Here is a 17680-nt window from a genome sequence, read left to right as displayed (position 1 = left end):
ATGTGTGCTTGGAGTTCAAAACAGTGTACCCAAACTAAGCTAAAAGTATTATTGAATGTTATTTAATTACCTTAAAATAACCTAGAATTTCCGTTCTCAGAACGTTAATAAAACCTCCCAGGAAAACTTTCAGGGAACCATAGAGAAACATTCTCAGAACTTCCATGCAACCTAAAAATGTACATTACCAGAACATGTGAAATTTTCACTATCGTTCTCAGAACGTTTAGAAAACATTCAGTTTTAACGGTCAGGTAATGCATGGGAAACCAAAAACATACGTTCCCACAACGTCCAAGGAACCAAATGTACTAGCTGGGTAGTGAAAGTCTACACACACCTTGCACAGTGTTCACATTTTGTTGCCTTAAAATAAAATAAAATCTAAAAGGGATTACATTGTTTTTTTTTTTTTTACACAACCTACTCCACATATTTAAAGTGAAAGAAATAACTAAGATGTGTTGATTGCATGTCTTCACACCCCAGAGTGTGGAAGCACATTTGGTTGCCATTGCAGCTTTGAATCATTTTGAATAATATTCTACCAACATTGCACAATTCTTAGGGCAACATATGTCCATTTTTTTTGGACGAAATTGTTCAAGCTCAGTAAATTTGCTTGGGAATCATTGATGGACAGCAGAGCCTGGTTAAACTTTAGAGGAAAACCCGCATCAGTCTTCTGAAAATCTTACCCTGGGATATAATATTTTTTCTGTGGGACAATTACATAAACGTTAATTCCAAAGACACACCAGAATGGCTTTCCAGGAGGTGTTGAGTGTTCCTGAATGGTCTAGTCTCCATCCTGACATAATATGCAAAAATTTAAAAGATGTGAATATTGCTGTAGTGTACATCAATGATTCCCAACCAAATTTACTGAGCTTGAGCAATTTTGACAAAAACTATGGATATATGTTGCTCTAAAATTTGTGTACGGTTGGTAGTATCATATTCAAAATGATTGACAGCTGCAATCGCAGCCAAAGGTGCTTTCAGCAAGTATTAACTCTGGGGTGTGAAGACATTCTCAATCAATGCATCTTCATTTTGTATTTTTTTGTAAATTGGAAAATGTTCCCAAAAAATGACATCACTTTCAAAATGTGGAGTAGGTTATGTAGATCGCTTGGAAAACAATTCTAATTCAATCCCTTTTTGTGAAGACTGTGAAAGTGGTGTATAGACTTTTGCAAGCAACTGTATTTCAAAACAGGTCAAAAGAATTACAGCACCTTTTCGGCCTTTCCTAAACTTCTCAGCCAGAGAATATAATTTTTTTTCTCCCTTACATCAATGTATAGATTTTTTTTTCTTGACAGACTTCTCACCTCTATTTATTCTGCAGTTTAATTGCAATTCAAGTGTGAGGTTTATGTACCTCAGGTTGGACTTAATGTTGTCTAGTAGAAGAATATCATGATCCCGGCATATTAACACCATGCAGTGTCTACATTAAATTTGTAGAGATCTTAAATTTGTAGAGATCACACACGCACATGTTCATCTGCTTCTCCAAATTCAATCTCAAACATTCATTTGGTTGCTGTACTGTGCTGTGGTGTATCTGACTGGTCAAGGTTCAAACCACTTCTTCTTACCCCCTGATTTGTTACTTTGCTTTGTCCATTTGGGCATTTGTTATTGTGAAAGATGGCATTTGAGTGCAGGGGCAGCATTTTTAACCATTGAACGTAAACAAAAGTAACAGACCGGACCTTTAAGAACTGATTGAGTTCAGGTCCATGGGAAAAAAGAAAGTGGTAAACTATACTGGATGGAAGGTACCCTATAGACCTGGTCAAAAATAGTCCACTAAAGGGGAATAGGGAGCTGTTTAGGGAACTTTCTATGAGGAGGCTACTGGTTACATGCTACATTATTCATTAGCTTGTTGGAAATTAGACACTCAGTAACCTCGTCCGCAGACTAAATTACAGAGAGAGCCGGCTGGTGGTCGAGATGAGGCACTCAAGAGTCAAAGGGTTCTGTGATACTGTTGATGGTACTGTTAACCAGACCTGGATATAATTGTATTTGTTTTCTTTAAAATACTTTATCCGTTTGATTTAGCTGACGCGGCGTGCCAGGTGGGAGGGGTTTGTAAATTTGGGGCGGTTCCATTGGTTCTATTAAGTCAGGAAATTGAAATCAAGTGCACCTATACTATTTGAAAAAAAAACAAGTACTGCTTTGACCCAGATCTGATGGTACACTCTTAGAAAAAATGTGCTATCTAGAACCTAAAATGATTCTTCAGCTGTCCCCATAGGTGAACCATTTGAATAACTCTTGGTTCCAGGTAGAACCCTTTTGGTTCCAAGTAGAACCGTTTTGTGTTCCATGTAGAACCCTTTCCTCAGAGGGTTCTACGTGCAACCCAAAATGGTTCTACCTGGAACCAAAAAGAGTTTTAACTGCATGGAACCAAAAAGGGTTCTCCTACTGCCGAAGGACTCTTTTGGAACCCTTTAATCTAAGAGTGTAATTTTAACAACTGATTTTTACATGTTGGTGTTAATGTTGAGTTCTTTATTGATTTGATTGTTGAGCAGATTGGATGAAGAATGTGAGCACCTGTAACATGATGGCCACATTTGTAAAGATGATAATAATGGGGGTTTATACCTGATGAATGTTTTAAATGTTGACGCTTTGGTTTACTGTGAGTTGATGGTAACATCAGGCATGACCGTCTGTAATATTACAGTTTTGTGATGTTAATTTGATGTGGGATCTCTCTCTCTCTCTTTAAAATCCATTGCCTCATAGTGTACATGTTTTTGTCATGTTTTTAACTTCATATGGTCAGCCCTGCACTAGCCAGAGAGTGTGTGTGCTTGTGTATGTGTGTGTGCAAGTGTGTGCACATGCTTGTATGTGTGGGTTGGTATTGGCTTACGACTGGCTGATTGTTAACCGAGTAATTGGTCAAAATGTTCATTATCCAACCCATTGATGGTTTGAACTATTTCTCTTTTCAAAAGCCATGTGACAAGGATGGGCTGGTGTGATTCATAGATAATGATATGGTTTTCTGCACTTCCTCCATTAAGTCTCTGTGTGTGTCAGTCTATTTTTCTAAACTCCCACTCTGCTACTATTCATGTGAGTGGGAGTAATTGTGTCCAGTGAACAAGAGGTCCAAGGTCAGTTATACATGATTGAGCACAGGTAATTTAATGTACAGCACTGAAAGATGTCAATGGAAATGTGGCGACAAAGATTTACAAACATAGTGATTTGGGGGACTTTTGTTGTGCTGCTGCCACGGAGATCTACTGCCACGGAGAGAGCGAGACCACCAATTAACTTGTCCCATCATAGCCACGGGGGTGTGGGTGCTGCAGCCCTCCTTGAAAAATCATAATAAAAAAAAGGGCCCTGGGCCTTTACTAGTCCTGTATTAGCGGACTAATAAAGCTATCTGTAGTGCGGGCAACAAAAACAAATGTTGCCCCCCACAACAACAAAAAAAGCAGACCCCCACTCCTAAACACCTTCCTGAAGCTATGTGTTCCATTATTCACTGAAAAGGCCCCTTCTTAATCAAAGTACACTTTCATGAGAGGGAGGAGAAGATTCTGCAAATCTAAAATCATTTAAATTACAAGAAATTACCTGATTTCAGTCCTGTGGTGGCGATCAAGTGTGCTTCCTTTAAAGGTGTAAAATGCCTGCTAGGCTGCAATGCATTCCAATTTTGGTTTCACCCAATTTTCAGTTTCTGTTTAAAAGTGATTCTGGATCAGTCCTTAAGAATGCACAGATATTTCAAAACCGGACAAAATAACTACAAAACTACAATTCCTCAACTTCTCAGAGAGAGAATATTATTTATTTTCCGCGTTCATAATCTATTGATAATCGAGACAAAAATATTCCTCTCCTCTGTTTATGACTTCGGCTGTACTGCAATTCCAGCGTGAGATCATGTACCTTATTTACTGGACTTAAGTTAGTTCTGCCTGAGTGAATCTGAACACAAATCAGAGACCAATATGATGACAACCCAAATGCGTTAGATCAATCGAGCAGGAATAGGAATAGGCTTATGTAGGCTACAGTCCAACCTATGTTTTCCAATGGTGCGACTGCTGTCGGCATTCCAAAGATTAACCAATTTGAATAAATGCTTGGAGGTAAGGATCACAGCAGTGGTAGGCTACGTAGCCTGGAGGCGACACTTATATCACTTATTATTGGTAGGCCTGAATCACACTGCTGCTCTAATTTATTTTTGCCTTACGATTGTGGTTGTTGTGGATGGCTGTTCACAAATGTACATGTGTATTTTAACTCAATAATGGTTGAATTGAAGAAGTTTCAATTGCCTATCAATCATTGTTTTCTTGCGACCAGGGGTGCGTTTATAATGGACTCCGTTTACCATTTAAGAACCAAACAGAAGAAAACGAAAGTTTCTATTGGACAAATTCAGGTAGGTCCCCGTTTCGTTCAGTTTGTTTCCGTTTAAGAAACATTTTGCAACAGAATCGGAGTGGCCAGCCAGTGAAAAATGCGGTTTTGCAACAGCTGCATAGTACGAAACCCAGCCTGGAATACAAGTCTGAGTTCCTCTCTTCTAAACTCCCCCGTGGTTTTGTGCTTCATACTATTAAAAACGAGTTTCATTTATAATTATTCCTTTGTTTTTGGGTTATGCCCAGGTAAAACAATTTGGCTAATCCACACGGTACAAAACATTAGGAACACCTGCAAATTCCATGGCATAGACTGATCAGGTGAATCCAGAAAGCTATGGTCCCTTATTGTTAAATCCACTTCAATTAGTGTAGGTGAAGGGAGAAGACTGGTTAACAAAGGAATTTTAAGCCTTGAGACAATTGAGACATGGATTGTGTATGTGTGCCATTCAGAGGGTGAACGGGCAAGACAAAAGATATACTGTCAGTGCCTTTGAACGGTGTATGGTACTAGTAGGTGCCAGGCACACCGGTTTGTGTCAAGAATTACAACACTGCTGAGTTTTTCACACTCAACAGTTTCTTATGTGTGTCAATAATGGTCCACCGCCTACCGAGTGGCGCTGTCCCACTAGAGATTCTGGGTTCGAGTCCAGGCTCTGTCGCAGCCAGCCGCGACCGCGAGACTCATGGGGCGGTGCACAATTGGCCCAAAGTCATCCGGGTTAGGGGAGGGTTTGGCCGGCAGGGATGTCCTTGTCCCATTGTGCACTAGCGACTCCTGTGGCGGGCTGGGAGCAGTGCACGCTGACACGGTTGCCAGATTCATTGCAATTCCAATCCTGGACATCAAATGTACACTATATTGTGTACAAAATGGTGTAATCCATTGTGTAATGGGACAAGAGGTAACAGGTCCAGAGGAACAAGAGGTTCCTGTGTGCGATTGATCAGAGGTCATTCAAATGTACCAATAGGACTTTTAAGTATCTGAGCTGTCAATAACTGTGCCCCCCCCCATTGCCATGGCAACAATTCTATTTTTGTTCAGTACAGTGAAACATGCAACAACACAACAGTAAAACTTAATCAGATTACAGTCATTTGTTAATTGGGACATTTTCACAGATTTCAAGAATGCAAAGGATATTGCTAACTTGTACTACAGTAGCTTCACAGTAATCATTCATAATCTAGCTACAGGTAGAAAAAAAGTGAAAGATTTTCTGTTGGTTTTGTAGAACTTGCCAACTTGTAGTTAGTTCTGGTTCGTTAACAGCCATTCTTATGGGGAAATAATAGGGTTTTGGGATAAAGGTAGAAAATAACGTCTGAGGTTAACACAGGCTTAGGAGATGTTATACATTTTGATCTGAAATAATATCCTTCAGTTAATAGGAACGTTATGAATTAAGCCTGTGTGTCAGGCGGTGGGTGTAGCTGGTGCATGAAGTCAGGCGCAGGAGAGCAGAGATGAGTGAACTACACACTTTACTTAAGAAACCTGTCTGGAAAACGTGGGACGTTTGCGTCCCACCCTAGTCAACAGCCAGATTTAAAAATAACTTTACTGGGAAATCACACTTTGCAATAAACGAGGTGCTATGCTCAGAAAAATAGGCTAGGCGATACAGGTTAGCGCCAACTTGGACTCATCTAAAATCAAATATACTATTGTAAATATTCACTTACCTTTGATTATCTTCATCAGAAGGCACTTCCAGGAATCCCAGGTCCACAACAAATGTAGTTTTGTTCGAAAAAGTTTATAATTTATGTCCCAATAGCTCCTTCTTTTTAGCGCGTTCCAAAGGCTACTCATAATGTACGAGGCGCTCGGGACTTGTCGTCACGAATGTGCAATTTTTTTTAATTTACGTTCGTTCAAACATGTCAAACGTTGTATAACATAAATCTTTAGGGCCTTTTTCAATCAGAACTTCAATAATATTCAAGGCGGACGATTGCATTGTCTTACTAAACGTTTCGGAACGAGAGAGTACCCACGGGCACGTGCATCATAGTAGTAATGGCCCTCCCTCTATGACAAACTTTCCAGGCCTCTCGTTCGGTCAGTTTTTACCGGAGAAGACTCAAACCACTTTGTAAAGACTGTTGACATCTAGTGGAAGCCTTAGGAAGTGCTAAATGATTAATAAGTCCCTGTGTGTTTCAATGGCAAAGACTTGAAAGTGATTCCACACATCAGATTTCCACTTCCTGTTAGGATTTGTCTCAGGGTTTTGACTGCCATATGAGTTCTGTTATACTCACAGACACCATTCAAACAGTTTTAGAAACGTCAGAGTGTTTTCTATCCACCCGGAAAAAAACAGCACCCGGAAAAAAACAGCACCCGGAAACGTACCGACCTGAACAATAAACAATCACACACAAAGACATGGGGGAAACAGAGGGTTAAATACATGACCAGTAATTGGGAAATGAAAACCAGGTGTGCAGGGAACAAGACAAAACAAATGGAAAATGAAAAGTGGATCGGCGATGGCTAGAAGACCGGCGACGTCGACCGCCGAGCGCCGCCCGAACAAGGAGAGGTACCGACTTCAGCGGAAGTCGTGACACCATGTGCTTTTCTGATTACATAAATGCTTTTAAAAAATTATTTAAACAAGTGACATTAGCTGATCAAGATTATCTCCTAAACCTGCGTTTACCACAGAACTTCTTTTCAACGTTTATCCAAAAACCCTACCAAAACTCCATTCATTTTCCCATAGGGTTTGTTCAACGAACCATGGAGGAGTTACTGCCTACAAAAAGACACCATTACTATTGGTCTCATTTTCTTGTGGCGTCTGAAAACTTTGTGAAAAAGATAAAACACATTTACAACACTGAATAACACCAAATGTTTATACTTCATGTCTCATTTGACTTGAATTTCACCTGCATCTCAGACCCTTTTCACACTATCGTGCTGACCCAACCTATACCGTGCTGACTCTAATATTTTCTTTTCACATTGTCCTTTCCAGCAACTACAGTGGAAGTTTAACCAAGCCAGCACAGTACAGCTCGACTTGGCTCAGTGGTGTGAAAAGGGTTTTGGTATGCATTCAAATTATTCTTATTGTGTACTTGTCAGGTTGTCCCGGGCTGAACACAGAAAAGTAGTTTGATGTCTTCACATCAGTAAGAGTGTTGAGAAGTAACTGTATCAACATTGTAAAAATACAGAGTGTCTGTCACAGTCTACAAACACTCCCACTCTAGTGATCTCTGTCACAGTTATTGGTGTTTGAGGGTCAGTATTGACATGGAAACCTTTTTCTTTATAAGAAATAATCCAAAATCCATTCTATGTAGTTAATAGGTCTTCTCTCAACATTTTCTCTGGCCACACCAACATACCATGACAGTTTCTCTGATGTTCGGTCCTTTACCTTCACTTCCCAATAGTGTTGTCCTGAATTGAAACTCTTTTCAATATACACGGAGATAAATTCTCATAGAGGGTTTTTCTGTATCTTTTTATTTAATGTAATTTCATTTAATTCACGCTTTCTGTGATTGACTCTAATAGCAGGGTGCACAGTCTTTTTATCCGCAATGATGTTCTCTGAGGGAACTGGTAAGACAAGATTTCCTTCATTCACACAATATGTTGAGATGGCTTGGTAAGGATTTCAGATAATGTGGACCTACAGGTAACTGGCAAAAAAATCAAGGAAACACTTGAGTAAATTAGGGATCTGGGGACTCTTATAGTGTGGAGTGCTTTTCCTGGCATGGTTTAGGTCTACTCTACCCCTTAGAGGGCAAGGTAAACACCAATAACTACACAGCCATTCTGAGTGATCACCTTCAACCTATGGTGACCCATTTCTATCCTGTTGGCAGTGGTCTATTACAGAATGACAATGCCCCCATAGGGCACGAGTGGTCACAATGGTTTGATGAGCATGAAAACAATGTAAACCATATGCCATGGCCTTCTCTGTCACCAAATCTAAACTGAACACTTATGGGTGATTCTGGAGCAGCGCCTGAGACAGCGTTTTCCACCACCATCAACGAAAGAGCTCCAGACACTTGTAGAATCTATCCCAATGCACATTGAAGCGGTCCTGGCAGGTCGTGGTGGCCCAATGCCCTATAAAGACACTTTGTTGGTTTCCTTTATTTTGGCAGTTACCTGTATATCGTAATAATCTAAAGAATATAACATTTTCCTTTCCTACTGTGATTTTGTTTTACCTTTGAATCCTTGCACCTGTTGCCAATCTGCATTTAAAAAAGTAAATTGTGAGTGTCTTGTATTTCAATTGTTCCAAAAGTTGTGTAAATGTATAAATTATAAATGGTTTAATGCACTCCAACATGTCGGCAGACTTAGTTTTATGAACAATGCAAACACTGTAAATTATACAATTTAGAGGGTAATGCATTTTTTCCCCCTGCGTAACTTTACTTTTCAGATGAACTTCTATACCAGATGTTATGTGTTTGGTAGGAGTCTTCACTGTGTTTTCTGCCCCTAACAGAGCACATTTTGGTCATTATTTTGCAATGCATTATCAGACATATTTTACTGATACAAAACTAGGCTACTACGTTATTATCAAAGTTATAATATACTGTATATCATGATAGTGAACATTACCTTCTATGGAGTTGTTGGTCTCTGCTGATGGGAAGTCCAAATACTCACATTGACTTACACAAAGGAGTGCAATTGAAAGTAAACCACAACCCAGGTCCAGAACATTTGGGTCAGCAGAGCAAAGGCAGTTTGAGGAAGTACCATAATGTAATTACCAGAGGTGTTGAGTACTTCTTGCCCATTTCTGATCTCTGTCCCATCTTTGTTTCTCCAGGTGAGTTTAGGTTGTGGTGACCAGCCCGCTGATGAACAGATAACGTTCACCTGAGCTCCTCCTTCTACAGAGAGACCTGGTTCACCAACTGTCACTAATTTGGTAGATAAGGGGGGACAAGCCACAACTATTAGGACACAGATAGAATGAGAGGATAAATTGGAAGAATGCAAGATACACTACCGTTCAAAAGTTTGGGGTCACTTAGAAGCAGTCCTTGTTTTTGAAAGAAAAGCACATTTTTTGTCCATTAAAATAACATCAAATTGATCAGAAATACGGCGTAGACATTGTTAATGCTGTAAATGACTAGCTGGAAACGGCAGATTTTTTGGGAATATCTACATAGGCATACAGACGCCTCACAAGTCCTCAAATGGCAGCTTCATTAAATAGTACCCACAAAACACGTCTCAACGTCGACAGTGAAGAGGCAACTCCGGGATGCTGGCCTTCTAGGCAGAGTTCCTCTGTCCAGTGTCTGTGTTCTTTTGCCCATCTTAATCTTTTATTGGCCAGTCTGAGATATGGCTTTTTCATTGCAAATCTGCCTAGAAGGCCAGCATCACAGAGTTGCCTCTTGGTGTTTTGCGTGTACTATTTAATGAAGCTGCCAGTTGAGGACTTGTGAGGCATCTCTTTCTCAAATTAGACACTTTAATGTACTTGTCCTCTTGCTCAGTTGTGCAACGGGGTCTCCCACTCCTCTTTCTATTCTGGTTATAGCCAGTTTGCGCTGTTCTGTGAAGGGAGTAGTACACAGCGTTGTACGAGATCTTCAGTTTCTTGGCAATTTCTTGCATGGAATAGCCTTCATTTCTCAGAACAAGAATAGACTGATGAGTTTCAGAAGAAAGTTCTTTGTTTCTGGCCATTTTGAGCCTGTAATCGAACCCACAAATGCAGACGCTCCAGATACTCAACTAGTCTAAAGAAGGCCAGTTTTATTGCTTCTTTAATTAGAAGTTTTCAGCTGTGCTAACATAATTGCAAAAGGGTTTTCTAATGATCAATTAGCCTTTTAAAATGATAAACTTGGATTAGCTAACACAACGTGCAATTGGAACACAGGAGTGATGGTTGCTGATAATGGGCCTCTGTACGCCTACGTAGATATGCCGTTTCCAGCTACAATAGTCATTTACAACATTAACAATGTCTACACTGTATTTCTGATCAATTTGATGTTATTTAAATGGACAGAAAATGAGCTTTTCTTTCAAAAACAAGGACATTTCTAATTGACCCCAAACTTTCGAACGGTAGCGTACGTATTTTACAATTTAATGTTAGATGGTTACTCACTCTGAAAGTAGTCTATGGGCCAGGAGAATCTGTATTCCAGTTGTTTTTTTGGTTTTCTTTTAAACGACCACAACAAACTTTAGCTAACTTTAGCCACTGCTATGTCACGTCCTGACCAGCAGATGGAGCTGTTGTAATAGTTTGGGGGTCAGGACGTGGCAGTCTTGTGTGTGTGTTTGAATGTTCTGTGCGTCTTGTGACTCCTGATCAGGAACAGCTGGGGATCGTTGTTCCTGATTGGGAGTCATATATGTAGGAGTATGTTTGTCACTGGGGTTTGTGGGTGGTTGTTTTTGCACTGCATTTATAGCCTGCAGAACTGTCACTGGTGTCACCTTTTTGTGTTATTAAGTGGATGCTTTACTCCTTAATTTTAATTAAAGATGAGTATTCACATACCTGCTGCGCCTTGGTCCATTTATGAAGACAGCCGTTACATGCTAGCTAACATTCAATAGGAGTGATACGGGCATCCTTGACATTTTCTAAATATCATGGCCAAAACAACTCAAATCAACTTTCAATTATTTTTGTTTGAAGTTACTTAAATATGGTTTGCCCATTTTTTTACTTTTTTTACATTACATACCCTATCGCTACATAGATTTTTTTTTTGGGGGGGTTTATATTAGGTCAGCTGTAGTTTGTCGTGGTTGAACCCCTAATGCAATTGTAAACTGAGAGGAGGCAAATTTAACTGCCTTTTTCTCTCTGTGGTACCAAAGACTCCTAGGCCTATATTCATAAAGTGTCTAAGAGTAGGAGAGCTAATCTAGGATAAGGTGCTTTGGGGTGACACCACAATACACAGTTTCACCACCAATATGAGAGATAACCCTTACCATTCACTGTGAGAAAGACACTGGCCTTTTCAACCCTGCATTGAAGATAAAGGACATCACAATGAAATTATCACGATTTAGGTGTTAGGTAGCCTATGTGAGAGAGAAACATTATCGGTACATACAATTACAAAAATTGGCATAATGATTATGCCCATATTGACTCCAATGCTTCCCAGTTATGTCAAGTTGGCTGTATGTCCTTTGGGTGGTGGACCACTCTCGATACACACAGGATACTGTTGAGTGTGAAAAACCCAGCAGCGTTGCAGTTCTTGACACACTTAAACCGGTGCGTCTGGCACCTACGACCATACCCCGTTCAAAAGCACTTAAATCTTTTGTCTTTCCCATTCACCCTCTGAATGGCACACATACACAATCCAATTGTCAAGGTGTACAAAAATCCTTATTTAACCCATCTCCTCCGCTTCATCTACACTGATTCAAGTGGATTAACAAGTGCCATAAACCAGGGATCATAGCATTCACCTGGATAGTCTATGTCATGGAAAGTGTTTTGTACACTCAAATCAGATCTCGCCTTTTGTCTCAGAAGTGTGGCTATTAGGGTTAATTGGCAAGCAGATGAAGATGAATGAACGGATGGAGCCTGTGAGGCTGAACTTTGGACATTCAGACATTGGATTTATCTTTTTACTCCTGCTACAGTATATTGACTAAATAGCCACACTAGCAGCCATTTTAGAAAAGTACACGAACAGTTGTCATTGCAACAGAGTTGAATGGAAGAATAGAGAATACAGTAATAGGCATAATACAAATGTACTAGAAATAATACATTGAGAATAAATCAAACAAATGTCCTATTACTAGGAATGGAAAACAACAAATTTAACAAAATTTTTGATAGATGCAATAGACAAAAGCAAGTAAAGAGTTGCAAGAAGGGACCGAAGTAAAGCCAGTTTCAGGTTGGATATTTGACGGATATTTGAGCTTTCAAACCACTTGAGCCACAGACTCCAAGTAAGTGCCATGATGTTGGAAATGTTAAATTTCAATAGCTCCTTGGTCATGTGACCTACTTGACTCAAAAATGTTTCAGAATGTACACTCAGTGGGCCTACACATTGCACACCCTTTAGTTTGTCCATTTTCATCTCACTCGATTTTACATACATTTTTCAAACTTTATAATTTCAATAGCTCCTTGGTCATATGACCTACTGGACTCAAACAAGGTTCAGAATGTACACTTAGTGGGCCGACACATTGCACACACTTTAGTTTGTCCTTTCCCCCACCTGCACCCTCGCCAGAGCGAGAGGCCACAGTTCACAGAGCAAAAAGGTTTGAGGTTGAAATGAAAGCGTTGGGGGCGCTCCGCCGCCGCCGTAGCGACCGGAGGGGAGACATTAAACTCCCGCCTGCGCCAGAGTGCAGAGTGGTGGACTAGGTACCCGGAGCCGCGCAAGGGTCCTGGGTGAGACCCAAGCGCTTGATGTTGGATACCGAGGCGGGAAGACCCGATCTCCTTCGGAGGTTGCCGTGCGGCCGTGCCTAACGGGGGTGTAGCAGGTCGAGCGCAACCCAGGTGACATGGAGATGCGGGGACCCCGAGCTCGGCGGCAGCCGAAACCACCCTCCCGGCCAAGAACCCTGCGCCGAGGGAAGGGAGAGGCGAGGGGTATGAGCCCAGCCCACAGCAGAGTTTTGTTTTTGGAGCATAGCCCCGCGCCGGTGGCTGGCAACCCATTAATGATCCTTCCGCAGATTCACCTATGGAAACCTTGTTACAACTTTTACTTTTATAAATCCCCCAACCCCCAGTACATCTTTAAACGTTAACAACTTGAAAACTAAAAGTCCAATCAGGATTTTATTTTTTTGGCGCACTTTGGCATGCCAAGACGTGCATTTCCGTGCAATCAAAACCGTTTTTGGATAAAATGTAATATAGGATAATCGTGTTAGAAGGTGATGAAGAAAATTACTTGTGGTGGGGGGGAGGGGCTTCCGGCTGGGCTAGATCCGGTTTGACCACGGGTAACTGAAGCCCATCACCAGGGAGGGTACCAGCCCAAATGTGGGTACTTTTAATCTTTTTTTTTCAGAAAAATTGTCCCAACTTTCCCTCCAGAGACTAAGTCTAGCCGTGCACAGGGTGACCGTGTGAGATGTAAATGGACAAACAAAGGGGCGTGCAATATATAAGGCTAGTCAGTGGACATTCTGAAAGTAGTTTGAGGGTTGTAGATCACATGACCAGGGAACTATTGAAATTAAAAAACGTTAAAAAAAATCATGTAAAACTGCATGATGAAAATGGACAAACTAAAGGGTGTGCAATATAGAAGGGTAGTCAGTGGACATTCTGAACCTTGTTTGACTCCAGTAGGTCACATGACCAAGGAGCTATTGAAATTAGAATCATTGAAACACATTGAAAATGTAAGTAAAATCACATGAGATTAAAATGGACAAACAAAAGGTTGTGCTACATATAAGACTACTCAGTGGATATTCTGACAGCAGTCTGAGGGTTGTTGGTCACATGACCAAGGAGCTATTGAAATGTGAATGTTTGAAAAATTAATGTAAAATCGTTTGAGATGTAAATGGGCAAACAAAAGGGTGTGCAATATATAATACTACTCAGTGGATATTCTGACAGCAGTTTGAGGGCTGTAGATCACATGACCAGAGAGCTATTGAAATTTGAAACAATTAAAAACAGAGAAAAATTCATCTAAAATCACCCGAGATGAAAATGGATGTACTATAGGGTGTGCAATATATAAGGCTAGTGACTGGATGTTATGAAAGTAGTTTGAGGGTTGTAGGTCACATGACCAAGGAGCTATTGAAATTAGAAACATTGAAAATGTATGTAAAAACGTGTGAGATGAAAATGGACAAACTAAAGTTTGTGCTACATATAAGGCTACTCAGTGGATATTCTGAAAGTAGTTTGAGGGTTGGTTGTAGGTCATAAGACTAAGGAGCTAATGAAATTTGAATCATTAAAAAATTAGCGTAAAATCTCATGAGATGCAAATGGACAAACAAAAGGGTGTGCAATGTGTAGGCCCACTGAGTGTATACATTATGAACCTTGTTTGGGGTGTGTGGGTCACATGACCAAGGCGCTATTGAATTTCCAAAATTTAAATAAATAATTAAAATAGTGTGAGACGTAAACCGACAAATAAAAGTGTGTGCAATGTGTGTCTATGCCATCAGGTTAGCTAGAACCAGTTTTGAAAGTTTTAGGAGTAATGGTTAAAGAGCTATTGAAATTCAAAAAATTGATTTGTCCCTATGTTGACGGTCCCTAAATGCTGTTGGTGGACGTAAGGAAAACTACAGGCAAATATCCGTCGAATATCTAACCTGATTGTGTCTTTACCTAGGTCGAGAACCGGAATAGAAGAAGCATTACTTTTTTTTAAATTAAGAGGTAACTGGTAACCTTCAATTTCAATTTTAACTAATCTTTTACTGGAGAAGTGATAGAAAATGCATTTGTACCTGAGTGCATGGTGTCTCTCATTCAATTTCCAACTGTCGTAAACATCAAATGTATCCTCACTTTAGGGATCCTTCAATGATCCTATAGAATAGATTCATGACCCTCTAACATACGTCACGTGCATTTCAATTCTACCGTAAGGTGAGAATGCAAATAGAATAGTTAGTAAGTACGAAAGTAATTTTTCTTGGCCAAACCCTCCCTATATATTTCATTGTGCTTTCACTTTCCGGTTTCTTGCAGCTACATGGGTTACTGGTTGACAAAAGGTGACTTTCCAGGTCGACACTACGCATCTCAGAAGATTGCTATATCACATTGATGTGATTCCGAAGATTTTAAACACGTATCCATGCTTTGTGAGATCTGATAATCCGTGTAGTGTGACCATGAAAAAGACGACCTGGAAAGCCATCAAATCTGTAATGCTCCAACCAGTGGTGGTTCTAGCTTGTATGGCTCCCTGGGCGAACCCCCCCCCATCCACATCTTCAAAGTGATGTCCACATGTTTTTTCAGGATGGCCCATCGCTGTGTGGAGGCTAAGAACAAGGTGTACAGTTTGTGTTCGATGCCAAAGTAGCCTGTGGCATCGACATAACTTTTACCAGCATCAGCCACAACCAGGTTCAATGTGTGAGCCCCACATGGCATAAATAGAGCTCTTGGATTCATTTCCAGGAGTCTGGCTTGGACACCTTTGTTTTTGCCTCTCTTGTTGGCCGCATTATCATAAGACTGTCCTCTGCAGTCCTCAAAAGGAATTTTTAGCTCCTCTAATCTTTTGAGAATCAGGGATGCCAAATGTTGTCCCGTGGACTCCTCTGCCTCCAATAACCCCATAAAATGTTCCTTCATGTGGGGCTCCTCCTTCAGTGACACAATTCTAATCGCAATGACCTCGCTGCTCAACAAATCAATGAGTTCACTCTGTATTTGGTAGCCGAGGTAGCTGGTGGTGTGACTCGAGGTCCCTTTTTGGACCCGGTTAAAGTGCTCTTTCATGACTGGATCAAATCGAGCCATCAGTTCAACCTCTGAGAACATTTCCATTTGACAGAGAGTACAGTGTTTCTGTGAGTCCCCTTAGTGACAGATTTCTAATTGCCAGAGACTGTACAATAGCAGTCAGACATGTAAACACCTCTCTCCATCTTATCCTCTCAGCCTCTATAAGTGCCATCTCATGCTTATCAATTGTTTCCCATTTTTTGATCCTCATTGCCAGTTCTTTCCATAATTTCATGCAGTTTACTGTCGTGTGAAGTCAGCAAAGAACTTGCATGTTTCCAGTCTGTCAGTCCTGAGTTGTGTCCGAGTTCATGTAGTTAGATTACATCAGTCAGAACTAAAGGCCAGTCAGCAGGGTCTGCAGACAGTGGTTCATGCTCAGCAGCAGGATTTGGTGGGGATGCTGCTACAGGTATTTCTAATGGAGAGCACATGGGCATTAGTTGACGTTATTCACAGCATTTATAGCAGTAGAACATCCCACATACATTCCCAGTAATAATACAATCATCATTGTTATCAACAGTATGGAAACTTAAACTTTGCAAAAGGGAAATTATTTATTTTGTTTATGTTATGCAGGGATGCACACACACACACGTGAAGAATCCTGCTGGGGAGAAGTGGAAGAAAATGGGTCTTCATCCTCATCCTCAGGCTCAGACAACATTTGTGAAGACACCAGTGTGGCTGAGGAGGTGGATGGCTCCTCATCCTGAGGCTCCGAGATCATTTCTGAAGAGGCCTGTGTGGCAGAGGAGGTGGATGGCTCCTCATCCTGAGGCTCCGAGATCATTTCTGAAGAGGCCTGTGTGGCCGAGGAGGTGGATGGCTCCTCATCCTGGCCAGTGCCAGAGGGTGCTCCAAAATATTTCAGAAGTGCCCCTGAATTTGCAGTGAAATACAGTCTGACACCCTAAATACATTTGTTGCACAATTAAATGCACGTCATTATGCACAATTTATCAAACTTTCAGAATAGGAACCAAATGAACCATACAACCTCATTGGCTTATTCTAGGCATAAGACACCTCAAAAGACTCAATATATCACAAAAGATACAAAATATCGGCATAATGTAGACATCTTTTAAGTTAGCCTACAGCATTGGAAATTCCCCTTATTGAGCTCAGGACCTAGTCAATACAATCACAGAAATCCTTTATGATGTCACCTCAATGAAAGTTAACCAAATCAATAATGTGCTAGTTAGGTTGTAATCGTTTTGCTGCAGGCTACACACATTATCATGATAAAACTGTGTGAAATTATATCCAATGTTATGGAAGCTAGTTGGACAGAAAACGGAATATTGTCACCCTGTGTGTAATAGCATAGCAAGCAACATAGGCTAACAAACATAAGTGTTATACTAGCCTATTTCATTACATGCATATTATTGTACTCATAAAGAGATGACATAGCTGCAAACCTTTTATCTTTTGCACATTTCTCCTCTTCTTCTTCCCTCTTTTTCCTAAACTGGGAACCTGATGGTTTAGACCTTTTCTTATCCATTTGTGTTGATTTGGCACTCGAGCATCACTACATTACCCATCCCCCAACACTGTCAACCAAGAGTCAAGACTAAACCAATTCACCTTGGTGGTGTGCAGACTGGTTTTATTTTATTCTTAATGATTTCACACAAACCAGAAAAAAATGCAACAATATGTCTGTGAAACTACATATTCACAGTATTATGAATGAATTGTGTTTTATTTGGTAGCATTTCTTTGTGTGACTGATTT

Source organism: Salmo salar, chromosome ssa08 (genome assembly GCF_905237065.1).
Source record: "Salmo salar chromosome ssa08, Ssal_v3.1, whole genome shotgun sequence".
NCBI classification, from domain to species: Eukaryota; Metazoa; Chordata; class Actinopteri; order Salmoniformes; family Salmonidae; genus Salmo; species Salmo salar.
This window is presented reverse-complemented; position numbering follows the sequence as displayed.